Genomic DNA, 16,240 nt, shown 5'->3' with positions numbered 1-16,240 from the left:
GCGTCATTCAATACAAATCAATATGTCTTATGAAAGGCTCATACCTGCCTTATCCTATGAAGTCTCCACCAATCCATGAAAAGTTGTCCAGTGAGGTAGTGAGGTGGATTTTTTTGTTTGTTTGTTTGTTTGCTTGTTGTTTTTTTTTGTATGAGCCTATTATATTATAAATACACGAAATAGTTTGTAGGTGAATTGTATTGGATTCCAAGACAAAACTCTTCTTCAAAAATATTAAACATTTCCTTCCAGTGCTAAATTACTCACAGTGTCAATTTTACAAGCTTATTTCTGTATGCTATAACTGTAAATCCCCCAATACATTGTTATTTACTCAAAAATATTTTATGTGAGGACACACATTTCTTCAAATTTAGGAGATAGAATCCAGTGTGAAGGGAAACAGATGTTGTTCTGTATGATCAAGTGATGAAAGATGCTATTGGTATTTTTTAAAAGGAAGTTTTTTTTTTCCTTAAAAACATTTTATTTAAGGTAAACATTTTCTTGGGTGTGAACTTTTATGTAGGAAGTACATTATATTGGAATAGAAAAGAAATCGTAACTTTAATTTTTTTACAGTTGAGAGAAACAGGGAGAGAAAACGTGAGAGAGCCAATGTTCTTTGCAATTAATTTCGTAGCTATAAAAGAAAACAATAACTAAAGAGTGGCGTCATAAAAAAAAATCTGTGTGTGCCTGTTTCCAAAGCACATATGGATCCTCTGTGGAAGACTTTGGAATACCCCAGCACTAAATTGAACAAAGACAAGGCAAAAGCATTGTGATGAATTTTCTGAGTTAAGTTGGCAGGATATTTATCTCTTAGCTCATAGTCGTGCATAAAACAATTTCCCTATTATCAAGTATTGAAAAGGACATGTTTGTTAGTGGGAACATGTGTGTTTAGATGCAACACAATAACACTGTGCCCTTTGAAAATGTCTAATTACACGTCAATAACTACTGTGAACTTTACCGGGATGGTGGCTGCCTCTATGCTACTGGCCTGGGAAGAAAATTACCTTCAGGACACTACTGCTCATTAGAAAATGTATTCACCATCTCACTATGAAGAGGAACTTCTATGGGTTGGATAGGAATTATGCTAAGTTGAATATCTAAGAAGAACCTGGTAGAGAGGTACTGACAATGGCTTTCTCTATCCCTCATGTTTTATATTCCATCCTGTCTGGCAAGTTAAAGTGAGGATTTGGCGCGGCTCAGACAAGCATTCTCCTCTGATGCTACTCATGTGCACAGAAACTTGGGGGCTCTAGAGTTCTGAGTCTCAGCACTAGAGTCACATAAGCTACCAGAAAGCACTGTCTCCCACCAGCACACACGCTGGCTAGTAGTCCATCAGACTTCGAGTCATAGTCTGTTGGGACTGTCACTTCATTATCAGAATCGGGTTTTTTTTTGTTTTTGATATAAGTACTTACATGGTGTTACATTTACTACTCTCCTTGTGTGAATGAGTTCACTAACTTCATTATCCCTGTATAAGAAACCACCCTAAAGCTTAGCTTCTAGCCCTAATAATTTAACATTTTCCACTAATCCATAGCCAATGGGTAGTTCTGCTGGTCTAGATCTGATTGGTGTATGGACTGTAAGCTATGGGTCAGCAATGTACCTTAACTGAGCTCTGATGAGCCGTTTTGTTTCTAAGGTCTTGACTGGAACTACTAGACTGCTTCCACTGCTTCAGGTTCAGGTGATTTCTCATCACCCAGCAGCTTGTCCCCATGCTGGAAACCACCATGACCTTATGAGAAAGACGGGGTCCTGACCAATAGTGAGAGGGAGGGAATCCTGCCTCCTGAAGTTGGGGCAGGAAATTAGCAATGGCGCTTTCATATATATATGTGTGTGTGCTTGTTATATGTATGTGTATAATTATTTAAAATAATGTGTGCCCACATTATTTTCATTCTACAGATGTGGGAGCTGAGGAAAAGAGTTTAAATGACAAGGGTTGTCTTAAACCTCTGTGATGCAATAGATCAGATGCAGTGAAATCTGGAATCGATGCTGATGGGGGACACTTGGTTGTGAATGTCTACTTCCTAAAAGTTGGTGTTGTGTGCGCCAATCATCGAGGAGACCCCGGCTCTTGCTCGGTTCTCATAGGACCTCCAACTTCCTTGGCAGCTCTATTCCACTCAATGGATGGATTATGATTCTTATCCTCAGCCTTTTCTCTTGGTCTTTATCATGTTATAAGAAATATATTCAGTTTTTATCAGCTATATGTTTCTTAGTATAACACATGCATGCGTTGTCCACAGAGGCCCCAAAAGGGTCTTTCAAATAATTGTGAGTTGTTTTATGATGCTAGAAACTGAACCTGTATCCTGTGTAAGAGCATCATGGACTCTTGACTACTGAGCTATCTCTCCAGCCTTTTGATCCTCATTCTTAACTAAAGGAGAAAAAAAATATCATGCTAATTTTAAATAGTGAATTTTAGCAGTGTTGTGTTATCATGTCCACCTTGTCCTTGGGAGACAAATAGCAGAGCAGGGCAACCATTTATGGGCTTATTTTCATAAATATTATATACAGTTTTCGTTATTTAGCAAATATTTACAAAAACTCTGTAGTGATTGCTCTTGTCACTAGCAGAGAGTTTCATTCAGGATCTGAACTCCAGTTCATGGGCGTCAAGGTCACTGTGTACACAGTAATTATTCAGTCAGTCAAAACTAATTGCAAGACTGAATCTAAAGTTTCAGTCCTTAAAAGAGATATTTAATCATTGATTTTATCACCTACATAATATTAACATAGTCTCTGTGTGTGTATGCATGTTCATTTGTGTGTGTATGTATGTGTGTGTGTGTGTGTGTGTGTGTGTATTCAGGTGCCTGTATACATATGTATGTTTACATGTGGAGGTCAGATGGCAACTTTGAGCATTGTTCTTTAGGCACTGTTTATCTTTTTTCTTTTTTCTTTGAGACAGACTCCCATTGGCCTGAAACTTGCCAAGAATACCAGAAGGCTAGCTGTTCAGTCCCAGAGACCTCTCTATCTCTGCTTCATCAGTGCTGGGATTAAAAATGTACAAAATACTGGGCATATATATATATATATATATATATATATATATATATATGCATTTATGGGTACTATATGTATATGCAGATACACATTTACATGCACACATATATCATGCCACCTTAACACAAGCTAGAGTCACCTTTAAGAAAGGAACATTAGTAGAGAAAATGGCTCAATAAGATTGGACAGCAGGCAAGTCTGTAGAGCATTTTCTTAGTGACTGAAGTGGGAGAGCCCAGTAAATTGTGGGTGTGCCACCTTAGGGCTAATGTTCCTGGGTTCTATTGCAACACAGAAGTGGGAGTGAAATAAATCCTTTCCTCCTCCAACTTGCTTTTGGTCATGGTATTTCATCGTAAGATGCATGGGGTACTAGCAAGGAACCCGTTTGCAAAGCAACTGCTTTGCCAGCTAAGCTATCTTCCCAACCATACTAGCATTATATTTTCTCATTTTCAAATCAACCCCCTGTTTACTCAGTGCCACTTTCTTTTATGTTATGTTTACTGCACATTACACAAGTGTATATTTGTATCTGGTATTCCAATGCTATAACTGTAGCTTGAAGACATTCTTTGCTTATTTTAAATTCTTCTCCTCCATAATGCTATGTTTAGACTCCCTGTTGATAAGGAAACATACAATTTCTAGTGTCAATGAAGCTTTTGAGAGTATACAAACTTCGAACCTCAAGTGGGCCTTCATGAAACTGAGCCCATAGCCCACTCCTGGCATTTCTTGATTGTTCTTTTGAAACCTAATCCTTAGACTCCACTAAGTGCTGAGCATAATTACAACACCGCTATCTGCACCCCCGTGAGTAGCATGCTGGAAACCTCGAAGCTCCTTTTTGGAGGCTTCTTCTCAGTTACCTGTCGAGTTGTGTGCGATGCTTTCATTTATTTATTTTTCTTTCCCGATGGGAATTAAGAAGCAGAATAGGTTAGCAGCTTGTCAAATTCCAAATCAAGGCCAAGGGATTGGGTAGCCTAGATAAGAGATGAAGGAAATTTACCTCTTATGCTGCTATTCGGGAGACTGAACACAGTTTTGTGAAGAAAGCACAGCCTGAAGAACAGAACAGGCTCTCTTTACATGAGCTGTGCTCGAGCATACTGGACAACAATCGGCTTGGCCGCCGGCACCTGGTTAGTATCCAGAACCCACAGTGGATCCATGTGATTCTAACCAGGAGAGACATTTCACAGCTTATCTCATTAGAGCACAGATGTTACCCACACACAGAGCTAGAAAACAAAGCACACACTGAGCTGAAATTGATTTCTCCCCCAAGAAATCAGAGTGCAATGCATAAAGGGAGCCACCATTGAGAAAGTTGCTTAGCTCTGAATCCTTCCTTTGTGGTAAACCCTGTTTCCACCCCAGAACCTGCTCACATTAGACATTCATTTCTGAATATTTTCCACAAATTTACTTTGTTACAATGACATTTCTTGTCAATGAAGATTCTGTGACTCTGTCAACTGAGGCTGTTTCATTGACTGATTTTCTCTTGACTGGCCATCTTTTAAGTCTGCGTTCTTTTTGGCTCACTAAATTCCCTCCAGCTGACTGTTGTGCTTTATATTTTGTTAATTATTTTAGGTAATATGCAAAATTAAGGATTTCATTGTGAGTGGCATTTTCACATATGTATATCGTACAAATATTTGCCCATACCCATCCACATGAGGGAGGTGTCCTGTTTTCTCTCCTTGGCTCCTGCTAGTCCCTGCCATTCCCCCAAATAGTTCTATTTTAATGTCTTATATCATATATGTACATATTTTTACATATAGATTCCACATATGGAAGAAAATAATTGTTCTTGTCTTTCCTATATTCTCTACCTCATTCCCTTCATCCTCTCTTTGATTCCCTCCATTTCCATATATAATTCATCTTCTTCTTATGGTTACTTTATGTCAATTTGACAGAAACTAAATAATCTAATTCAATGAAAATGGATCCCATAAGTTTATAAGTTTGACTACTTATTCTACAGCTGATGGAACTATTTGGGAAGGATTAGAAGGTGAGACTTTTCAGATCATGTGTGTCAACTAGGTTGGGTTTTGAGGTTTCAAAATACTTGAACCAATCCCAGTGTGCCCTTTTTGCCTCCTGCTTGAGGATCAACATGGGAGTTTCTTAGGTGCTCCTGCCACCATGCCTTTGCTCCATCATTATGGTGTCTAACGTTATGAAGCTTTAAATCCAACTACATACTTTCTTTTATAAGTTGCTTTTGTCATGGTGTTTTGTCACAGAGATTTAAAAGTAGCTATGACATCTAGGAAGGGGGAATCTCAATTGAGGAATTACATCTATTAGACTGGTCTGCAGGCAAATATGTGGGGCATTCTCTTGATGAATTATTGATGTGGAAGGGACCAATCCACTGTGATGCCACTTTTGGAAAGTTGATTTAGTAGTTGTTCTGTGGGCTCTGCCAAAATGTGCAATATTATTTTTGTTTTGTATAATACAAATTTTACTTAAGATGATCTACTAAAGAACATACTATATGACTAGGACTATCAAATATGAAAATATACATAACTCTTAAATGAAAAGTTCATAGATAAATTCATTATTGCATGTACATTTGTTGAACTCCATGTGTTTTTATTTTATTTTATTATTTTTATTTAAAGGTAGCGCGAAGGTTTATTGGGGCATCCTAGTACAGATGCTGGGGCTTGCCCATGATGCTCTTGATGTACAAAGTCTGGACATTTTGCCAGTTCTTCTTGAGCAAGGACACCAAGAAATTGACAGCCAAGTGGAGGTTGTAGTCCAGCTCATCGTCAGTCATCTTCACGTGGCCGACAGCGACAGCCAGACACAGCACCTTCTTCATCTGAAACTTGATGGTGGACTTCACCTCGTCCAGTTTGGCCACCATGTTTTCATTGTGTGTCAGCAGCGAAGGGAACTTGCCAGCCTTGTTCAGGCCTGTGCCCAGGATACGTGGGATCTGCTTGATCAGAGACTCAGAGGCCAGAAAGGCGTCATACTTCTTGGCCAGCTTTTTGACCAACTTCTTGTTCTTATTAAGCTTCTTCAGCGCCTCGATGTCCATGTGGAGGATATTCACGGCCTTGGCTTCATCGCAGTGCTGCTGGTCGCCCAGGACGCACGCCGAGAACTTGGGGCGAGGGGTGGACTTAAGCCTGACGGTGCCCGAGAAACGCTTGTCCCTCTGGGAGTCCTAGTTCTTCAGGCTGATTTGCAGCTCCACCGTTTCCAGAAACTTGCGGCGCTTGCGCTGGTTCCCGTGCAGGACCTCCTGCACCGCCTCGTACAGGGTGTCGCGAGAGCCTTTGCTGCTCATGGCTACAGAGGTTTTGGGAACCGGAAGGAAGAGCAACTCCATGGGTTTTTAAGACACTGTTTTTGCTTGTTTTGTTTGTTTGTTTTTCACAAAGTCTATACCTATGAACTGAAGAACTGAAAAGGCAAATAGTTATGTGCTCATTTGGCTTATGCAAATGTGTGTGTGTGTGTGTGTGTGTGTGTACGTGCGCGCGTGTGCGTGCGCACATGTGTATGTGTCCAAATAAACAAGTAAATTATGTAATGTATGAAGCAAAAAGCAAGCCAAGGAAGACAGAGAATATAAGCTACAAGGGGAAGACAACCTTCCCTCAAGGCCTTGCAAAAGACTTTGATTTAATTTTTATTGAAAATTTATATAACTTTTGAGCCCATGCCATATAAGAAGTCGTCCTGTGTCTTCTGGATAACATATTGCTGACAAGCAAGGAAACCAGTAAGAAGGACTATTAAGATAAACCCAGAGCACTGTGATGATTCTAGGGGACAGGGTGGTAGTGGTGAGCAGGGATACACTCTGAATAGTCTTCCAAGGCAGAGCCAGCAGAACTTACTGATGGGTTGAATATGAGGAGTGAGATAAAAGGAACAATCAGAGGACTCTCAGCTTTCACAATGAAGTGATTGAAGTTGCTATCCCTTGAGACAGAATGAACTAGGGGTTCAAATTGCAGGTTTACACTAGGAGGTAGAATTTTGGTGTTAAGTCAAATGCTGAATCATTTAAATGAAGATGCCACAAACAAGAAGCAGACAATGGGAGTATATAAAGGTCTGCAGTTCAGGGCAGAGATTCAGGCCAGGGAACTACGCTTGAAATTGCAAGCCAACATAAAAATTTTAATGCCAGAATTAAATGGCATTTCCAGTGGAATGTGCTACATATAAGATCAAGGGGAGAATTCTTGGAAGTTGTTTAAGGAAATGATGCTAAGCAATCTCAGAAACCAAGGAAAACAGCTGCTGGACTAGGGAAAAACCACTTACCTGGGTATCCTAGAGGTCACTGAAAGATGTTACTTTAAGGGGACTGGTGAGCTGAGTCAAATATTACCTTGACCAAGATGATTTGATTCATCTATAGCTTGGCAAAAAAAGCAACCATTGGTATCTCCTGTTAGAACAACTGAAGTGGAGTGGAGGGGCAAGGAGATTAGTGTCAGTTTCAGAGGTATAGAAATCAGAGATTGAGTCAGATCAGTTTTAAGAGGAAAAATTGGCTATGATGTAGACCTTCGAAGTGAGCCACAGCAGCTAGAGTGCAAGTAAGGCCAACATTCCCAAGCTGATCATGAGAAGCAGCAGGTGATTAAGTGAGTCCAGTGGACAGAGAGACTGCTTCAGCTGCTGCTGCTGCTGCTGCTGACGATGGGAGAGGAAAGGGTTCAAGTGTACTTTCACGTACTCTATTCCTATGACACTTACATAATCATTCAAATTTTTTGTCCAGCCTCAGTTTTCATACCTCAGCCAGGCAAGAAAAGGTCCAAGACCTTAACAAAATTGTTTGAGTTATAGCTTTCAAAAGCCCCATGATCCTCAAACCCATCTAAGCCAAATTAGACGGATTTTTTGTTTTGAGTTTTGCTCTTAGAAAAGAAGAACAGAGTATAGGGAAGAAAAAGAAAACTTAGTGAATGACTTGTTTATGTGCTACTCACTTTAGCGTCATTTAATTTTTATAATAATCCTATGAGTTGGGTATTGCTCCCCCTTTTCAGATGAAGAAACCTAAGTTTGGAGACATTAAATGACTTCTTCAAGATTTCAGAGTTTATAAGGAGCTGCGTCATGTTAACTTCATCTGTGCTATACTTCAAAATACCAGTTTTGCTCATTTTTTGAGGTAAAATCCTGACAAACTTGCCCATTGAATCACAGATTCTGGTCCTTACTTCTCTGCCTGGACATATTATCATCTATATAGCATAGTCATCTTTAATTATATGTGATTACTAAGTATCCCTAATCATTTATTTCCAATCAATTATTTTCAGACTTATACAGACTATCAGAGTGCTATATGTATTTTGCTTTAAATGTTCCATTTTATTTGTTCAGAAAAAAGTCACAATCCTGTATAGTTTGCTGTCTAAAGCTTCCTTAGTGTCTGGAGATTGAAGTTAGAATATCTCTGAAACTCCTGTGATATTGTCCATAAGATGGAGTTCAAAAAACCTCATTCTAGGGACACTTTAATTGTGAACAGGACAAAACCACGAAAGAGAGAAATTCTCAAAAGGCTTAAGGATGAATAAACCTTGAGTTAACCTTCGTGCATAGTTCTTGCTTAGTTGTCCTTACAGTTTTCTTGGCTCCTTCTAGCTGAGCAAAATCTTAGGAAGAATAACAGCTCTTTGTTTTGAGCCTTTTGAAATACTAACTACCCTAAAGAGTCTCTACTTTAGGAGGAACACATCCCCCAATAGTATTTTCACCAACTTCTTCCTGGATGAAGGAAGCTTCAGCATTCTTGTCACAACAAAAATGAAAAGCAAGACAACATGAGGGAAAGCTGGTACATCTGAACAGTGAAACATTGTTCCAGAGGATAGCCATGGGGCAGAAAAGAAAGGACACTTGAGGGAAGCTAGGCTATGGAGTTAAAAGAAGAAAATGCAGTATCCTTTAGAATTAAATAATCAACCATGTCGGACTCGTTGTCTTCAGAAAAGGGTCATATAAAAATTGATGTAAGCAATAAACACTGTCACATATGTACAACTGGGAGGTGGTATATGAATTTCCTGGCCAAACTTTTGCCTCATAGCAGAGGGAGATCCTTGGCTTATAACATAAAGGCTATATATCTCCTCACAAGACTAATAAATTATGCAAAAGTAAAAAAGTACTGGTTAACAAGTTCACAGCCCCAGCATAAGGCACAGTGGCGAAAAGAGAACATAACTCTCAGTGATCGTTTCCTTCACAAAACTGGAAACAAGAATGAAAGACTTCAGAATTGCTAAACACAAAGTTGAGAATAGTTTTAAAATGTGATTATTTTATTTACTATATAGATGTGAATGCCTGTGTATATGTGTGTGTACTGTGTGTGTGGTGTACCCACTGTGTGTGTGTCTAGGCTGGAGGATCATCTGGGACTCCTTGTGTGTCTCTGTGTGTCTTCTGCAAGAGTAAACAGCACACCTAACTACTGTACCATGACGTCATCCCTGAGAATACTTTTATAGATAATCTATGAATTGGTGACTGTGGGGATTTCAATAAAACTGGAAAGAATGTGAAAAATTTGAAGCAAATAGATTTATTTACAAGGCATTTTTTTTGAAGCACTGATAAATAATCTTTTTAGCTAGAGGTTAATCAACACTTTCAGTTGAAAATTGGGTTTATGACTCAATTTTTGTAGACTTCTTTTTGTCTTTTTTATTTTAAGTTCTAATTCTCAGTCCACTTGCTTTTCCTGCCATTGAATTGCTGAGGTTTGGTAAAGAGGTCATCCAAAACCTGTGGTTTTTCTCCTCTTACTTTTTTTCAGCTTGGGGTGTTCATGGCTAGGTTTATTATGCAATATTCATAGCTATTCATAAACACTAATTTTCCTCTGTGGCCTCTATTCCTTCAGAGAATTCCGGGTTATTTTACAAATGTTTAAAAATGATTGTCACTGAATTTCTGAAATATGTAGAATCAAATGTATGAGTTATTGAGATAATAATCAATTACCTTTTTCTTCCAAGCTTCCACTCTACCTTGTATAAGAATTTGTACTAGATATTTCATGGTTAAACTCCAATGAACTTGATAAGTGTCTTCAATTTTGTGACTATTATCCTTTAAAGAGGCATTTATCTTTTTTTGCTAATTGTTTTACAGCATGGCTTCTTCGGCATTAATAAAGGACAGTTATACAAATGCCATCTCTTCCGTACTGCTAATACTATTTTTTATTTTTAATACTTTTTTTGGATGCCCAGCTTCCAGCATTTTACAAGTGGAAGACTGCTCTTATGCAATTGTTTGCCCTGTTAAGTCACTATTTCCACATTAATAATAGGGTAAAGATATCAGGCTTCAGTTTAGATTATGACAGTATCTAATGCCTTTTCCACATTGACTTCAAGCAAGGAGACTTCCTTTTTTGTTTTCATGGGAGTTTTATGAATTCCAATATGTATATTTTTCCAGCTGTAGTATTTTATTTGCAATTGGAAATAGCCAGTCGAGATATCACTTTTCTTATGAAAAATTTCCTAATAGTAAATCCCTGCAACTACAGCTGAATTCAGCTTTTTAAATTGTTATGACTTCTTTATGCGCAGCGTAGACGTCTAAAGTATTCTCTCCAATTATTATCGCTGATATTTGTAGGTTAATGACACCTTAAATTACCATTCCCCCTCATATTAGTTACCTTTTCACAAGTATAATTACATTTCTGCTACATGGCCTTAAACAGCTAATTTAGATAAATGAACATGCTCTTGGTTAATATTACTACAATGAAGCTACTTTACCCATTTTCCTCTTTGAATTACAAATAAGATCTTTTAGGTACAAGTGTTTATTCTTGTTATTTTTTGCAGATAAATTGTCTTCCCATTTCAGGTTTAAGATATTAGCTAGGACAGATACACAGGCCTAATAGACAGACAGACAGACACAGGCCTAAAGGAAAGGTTGTTAGGCTCATGTGGAATTTTGGAGTTGTCAAGAATGACATTTTCTCAAATATCATCTGTCATTCTTCTTAAAGAATTTCTCTTCTGTTTTCAAGTAGAAAGATTTTAAATGAGAACAGGCTGAAGTGAAATAGAGGTGTGTGTGTGTGTGTGTGTGTGTGTTATCTGTCATGCATTTCATGTTTCATAACGCATTTACTGCCCGTATTGAGCTCAGAGTCCTCATCTGTGAAAGACACGATGGGGTGAAGAGATGCTGCCGTATCTAGTTAAAGCTGAAATCTGCATTTCCCCATTTATCTTTACCTATTTGTCATAGGTTCATTTTTGTTACCGTGGTAAAATATCTTGACAACAGACAACTTAGGGGAGAAAGGTTCATTGGCTTGTAATTCCACGTACCAACAGTCCATCACTGTTGGGAAGTTAACGCAAGAACCTACACACACACAGAGTAAACCACAGGGTTGGGGGTTTCTTAGGAAACAAGGGGAAGGCATATATAGGAGAAGGAGGAAAGTCAGTGAAATAACAATATATATGGCTGAAGAAGTCACAACCCACAAAGAGTTATATTATTCACTATTTACCCCAAACAACTACTATAAAACCTGCCATACCCATAATTAAGCATACAAACACATATATAGTTTTAAAACATTTCACTCATCTGGGATAGTTGTGATTCCTTCAAGACTCAAAGACCAACTCACCCAAATCCCTAGTACCAGACTTGAGAAGGCTACCAAAACATAAAGGTTATTGCTATTACCATTGGGTTACCCCATAGAGTTTGAAGGTAAAGCCCTATTGCCAAAGACATCCTGAACTTCAGAAACAGGACCCAGAGGCCCCTGAACTGAAACCAACCTGTATACCCTCTCCCTGAGGACCAGGCTTCATGGTACTAGAAGGAACCATACAAGCTTTCAGAGGAGAGACGCAGCCGATAGCTAACCCAGCTATGACGACTATAAATTAATCAAATGAGCGACAATGCACAATAACCACGTGGGTTCAGTAGGGCACACATGCCTTGGCGGTAATGATTATTTATTCGTCATCACTTGTACCCTGGCAATGCTTCAGCATGCATGAGCACTGGTTCACCAGTTGTTCCCGTCCTGGGCAGTCCTAGATGCTTGTGTTATTGTCATACCCAAAGTTTCGCAGTCTTCCTTTATGCTGTCCATCAATCATTTTTTGGGCCTTCCTTGTTGCCTTACCCCATGCACTCCTTCAAACAGTGCTATCTTTGGGTGTCTGCTGTCATTCATTCTCATAACATGGCCGAAGTATCTCAAGCGCTGTTGCCTTATCCTGTAGTTTACTTCCATCTGTAGACAGAGATGTTCCTTAATGTCATCCTTGCACAGCCTGTCTCGTCTCTGTGACGCCTAGAATCCCCCTGAGACATGCCATCTCAAACACATTCAGCCACTGGTTTGAGGAGCGTTTCATTGTGCAGTTTTCAAAGTTGTAAAGAAGGCTGCTCGAACAAGTGTCTCATAGACTTGCAATTTTGTTGCTGTTGTCCCGTCTCTTGTTGACCAAATCTTCCCTAGTGCTTGGAATGCAGCCCTTGCTCTCCTTTTCCTCCTCTTGACGTCTGAAATTGTTTCCTCCTTTGAACTGAGGTTTTTCCCCAGATGGACAAAGTTGACTGTTTGCTTGAGGTTCTGATTCTTTATTACAATGTAAAAATCCTTGTGCACCTTTCTCATGTGTTGTGTCTCAGTCTTCTCAATGTTTACTTTCATACTAAGGTTTTCACTTACTTCTACCACTCTATTTGCCATGGCCTACAGCACATTTGGACTTTCAGCAAGCAGTGCTGTTTCGTCAGTGAAATGAAAGTCATTGATTCGCACACCGCCTATCTGCATGCCTGTCTCCTCATCCTCCATAGCTGTTGCTATTACTAATTCCAGGAATATATTAAAGAGTAGTGGTGAGAGGGCACATCCCTGCAGCACCCCCACTATTGTCTTAAGCTGATCACTTAGTTCTCCACAGACTGTGACTGAATCAATGGTATCTTTATAGGTGTTTGCTAGTATTCTTATGATTTCCTCTGGGTACCTGTAGAACCTCATTCTTTCCCAAAGTCCTTGCCTCCAAATGCTATTGATGCCTTCCTGAAATCGATGTAACAGACAGGTAAGTCTTTTCCAAATTCCTAGTATTTTTCTGCCAGTTGCCTCAAAGTAAAGATCTGATCAATTGTGCTCCTGTTATCACTGAATCAACACAGGGCCTCTGCTAGCATTTCCTCTGTTCTGCCCTTGATTCTTTGCAGGATGATGGAGGAGAAGATTTTGTTGCTATGGCACAACAAACTAATGCCCCTGTAATTTGAACAGTCCAGTTTCTCCTTCTTCTTATGTATGGGAATTATGACTGAATGTTTCCATTCCGTGGAAATCACTTTGTGTTCCCATATCTCTCTGAAGTGTCTGAGAAGCGCCTCCACCCCTGAGCCTATTGTAGCTGCCTCTGGCTCCTCCACCATGATGTCATCTACTCCTGGGGCCTTCCTGCATTTCCCTCTCCTGATAGTTTACTTTATCTCACTCCTTTCAGTATTTAATATTTCCTCATTGTCTCTGGTGTTCGAGTGGCTGCCGAAGTGTTTCTCGTTATAGTCTATGTTGACAGCATTAGGGTCATTGTATAGGGCATCAAAGCATTGTCTCCATCTTTGTTTTACTTCCCCTGGTTCTGTTAATACACGACCTTGTCCATCTTTAATCACCTGCATAAGAATGACATACTAATTGTTACAGGTGACTTCAAAACAAGAGCGGGATCCAGAAAAAAATAGACTATAGTGTCATGGGAACATATGAATTTGGACAAAGGAATGATAGAGGGGAGTGACTGCTTGACCACACCTATGCAGATGATTTGTACACAGCCAACACAGAGTTCAAACAGGCCAAACCATCAAGATGGCGGATGTGGGAAACCCCTGACAAATGCCCACACAGCCAAATTGGCTACATTCTGGCCAGCAAGAAACTCTTATCTAGCATCCGAAACAGATGATCATTTTCTAGTGCTGATTTAGGGTCAGATCACCAACTTGTTACGGTCAACATTTATCTGAAATTTAGGAGTGCTTACCAAGCAAGACGAGCTGGAAGATCAATCATAAACAACTAATGAACCCAACTGTACAGAGAGAGTATAAGAGAACCGCTGAGAAGAAGATAAGAGAAATCATCAAAGAACGCTTTATAAGTACAGAAAGTGAATGTGAGAAAATCAAAAGAGCTATACAGGAGGCATCAAAGGGGGCACTTGGTTATGCAGAAAGGGCAACAGCAGTAGAATGGCACTAACCAACAGCTCTCTAACAGGACTTAAGTCCTGCTCAACCAGAGGGATACTATATCTGAAAACCATGCTGGCTAGTCAGTGCCAGTGAAATCACGCTATTGGAGGAAAATCTACAACCACCATTTTCCTGGACCAGTATAATCCCTAACAATAATGTGTAAATATTGTCCTTGTATCACAGATAAGTGCAGTCCCCCTCATTAAGGAAATCCCTCTTTGCAACAGAAAGAAAACTCTACAGAAAACTACAACCAATAAATATGTAGAACTGTGGCCCCAGCCATGTTCCAACAGATGTATCTACAAAACTCTCCTATGCTTAAAGCTTAGGGTACATTGTGGAAGAGGGGAAAAGGGACAGAAAATCTATTATTAGATGCTAGAGGACATTGCATTTAATTTAAGTGACGAGATGCTGAAAGTTCGCTTTATTGAGTAACTGAAAACCCTGAAAAGAAATAGTAGGCTGGAGAGATGATTTCGGGGTTAAGAGCATTGCCTGCTCCTCCAAAGGTACTGAGTTCAATTGCCAACAACCACATGGTGGCTCACAACCATCTGTAATGAGATCTGGTGCCCTCCTGAGGAAGAGAGCTGACCAGTCATCCTCATCAACTTAGACATTGAAACAGAATATGGACAAATTCAACAGAACCGCCATATACGGGCTACCCATACATGCTTTCAGCATAGTGAGGGCATAAATTTTAGTTTAAATTCTTCCATATACATGCCCATAGGCCAGCAAAATGTGATCATTCCTCTCTGAGAATCCCCTCTCAGGTGATTCTAGGCTAAGTTGAGTTGACAATTCAAGCTAACCATCTCAGTCCTAGTTAGTCTTTGAGTTTTTATGGAGCTTGTGGTAAATAAAATTCTCCGAGACAGCTTCTTGCAAGTCCTAGTCAGTGTTCTATGCTGGGAAGAGACACCATGACCGTGGCAACTCCTACGAAAGAAAGCATTCATTTGGGGCTTGCTTATAGTTTCAGAGGTTTAGTTCATTGTCACCATGGTGGGGTACATGGTGGCAGGCAGCAAATAGTGCTGGAGAAGTAGTTCCGGGTTCTAAGAGAGCAAGATCGTGGAGTTCTCTCAAGTATTTGGAACCTCAAAGCCCATACCCAGGGTCACCCCTCCTCCAACAAGACCACACCTATTTTTTCTCAAGTAGTGCCACTTCTTGATTATCACCCTTTTAAATATATAACCCTATGGGGCCATTCTTATTCAATCCACAAAATTGAAAGTGAGATAAGTTCCAGGATTCATGACTTAAGTGAAAAACTTGGAAATTATTCCCATTCTGAGGATCATTTTCTTTGAGAAAACACTAAATTGGCATGGGGAAAGCTAGATTGAAGAAGATAATAACAAACATTTTTTCTCTGCTTTTATAAAAGAATTGCCACATGAATATGTAGTAGTTATTTGATGCCAGAGGACACTGTATTTAATGTCTATGCAAAGTGATGAGATGCTGAATACATATTGAATTTTACTGTCTCATCCTTAGCCTTTAAAATGTTTGGTTTTTCTCTCAGGTCTACTCATTCCATGCTTGAAGATATGGTGGACACTCAACTTGTATGTATTTTTTAATCATATTGGATAGGCTATTCATTTTTTACTCAACAAAGTGAACATGTATTGTGGATCATGACCCTTTGTTTATTAAATTTGTTAGCAGTAATTTGTGCTGGTTTATTTTCTTTTGGACACTTCTCTAATACCTAATGTAATGAACAGGGAGTGAAATAGCTTTATTTTGTTGGCCTGTGGGCATGTAGAGATTTACTATTGAACCTGGCTGTTAATTAGTGTAGTAATTCAACTTTCAAGTA

The 16,240-nt window shown here is 39.3% G+C and overlaps 1 pseudogene; it reads right to left on the bottom strand.

The window, feature by feature from the left end:
* Positions 1-5,738: 5,738 nt before the first annotated feature.
* LOC125401424 (large ribosomal subunit protein uL1 pseudogene) lies at positions 5,739-6,379 on the bottom strand (annotated as a pseudogene).
* Between the last annotated feature and the right edge of the window lie 9,861 nt (positions 6,380-16,240).

This window comes from Myodes glareolus, chromosome 4, assembly GCF_982192425.1.
Source record: "Myodes glareolus chromosome 4, mMyoGla1.1, whole genome shotgun sequence".
In the NCBI taxonomy this organism is placed as follows: domain Eukaryota; kingdom Metazoa; phylum Chordata; class Mammalia; order Rodentia; family Cricetidae; genus Myodes; species Myodes glareolus.
Note: the sequence above shows the minus strand (reverse complement) of the source record. Positions and strands in the feature narration are given on the sequence as shown.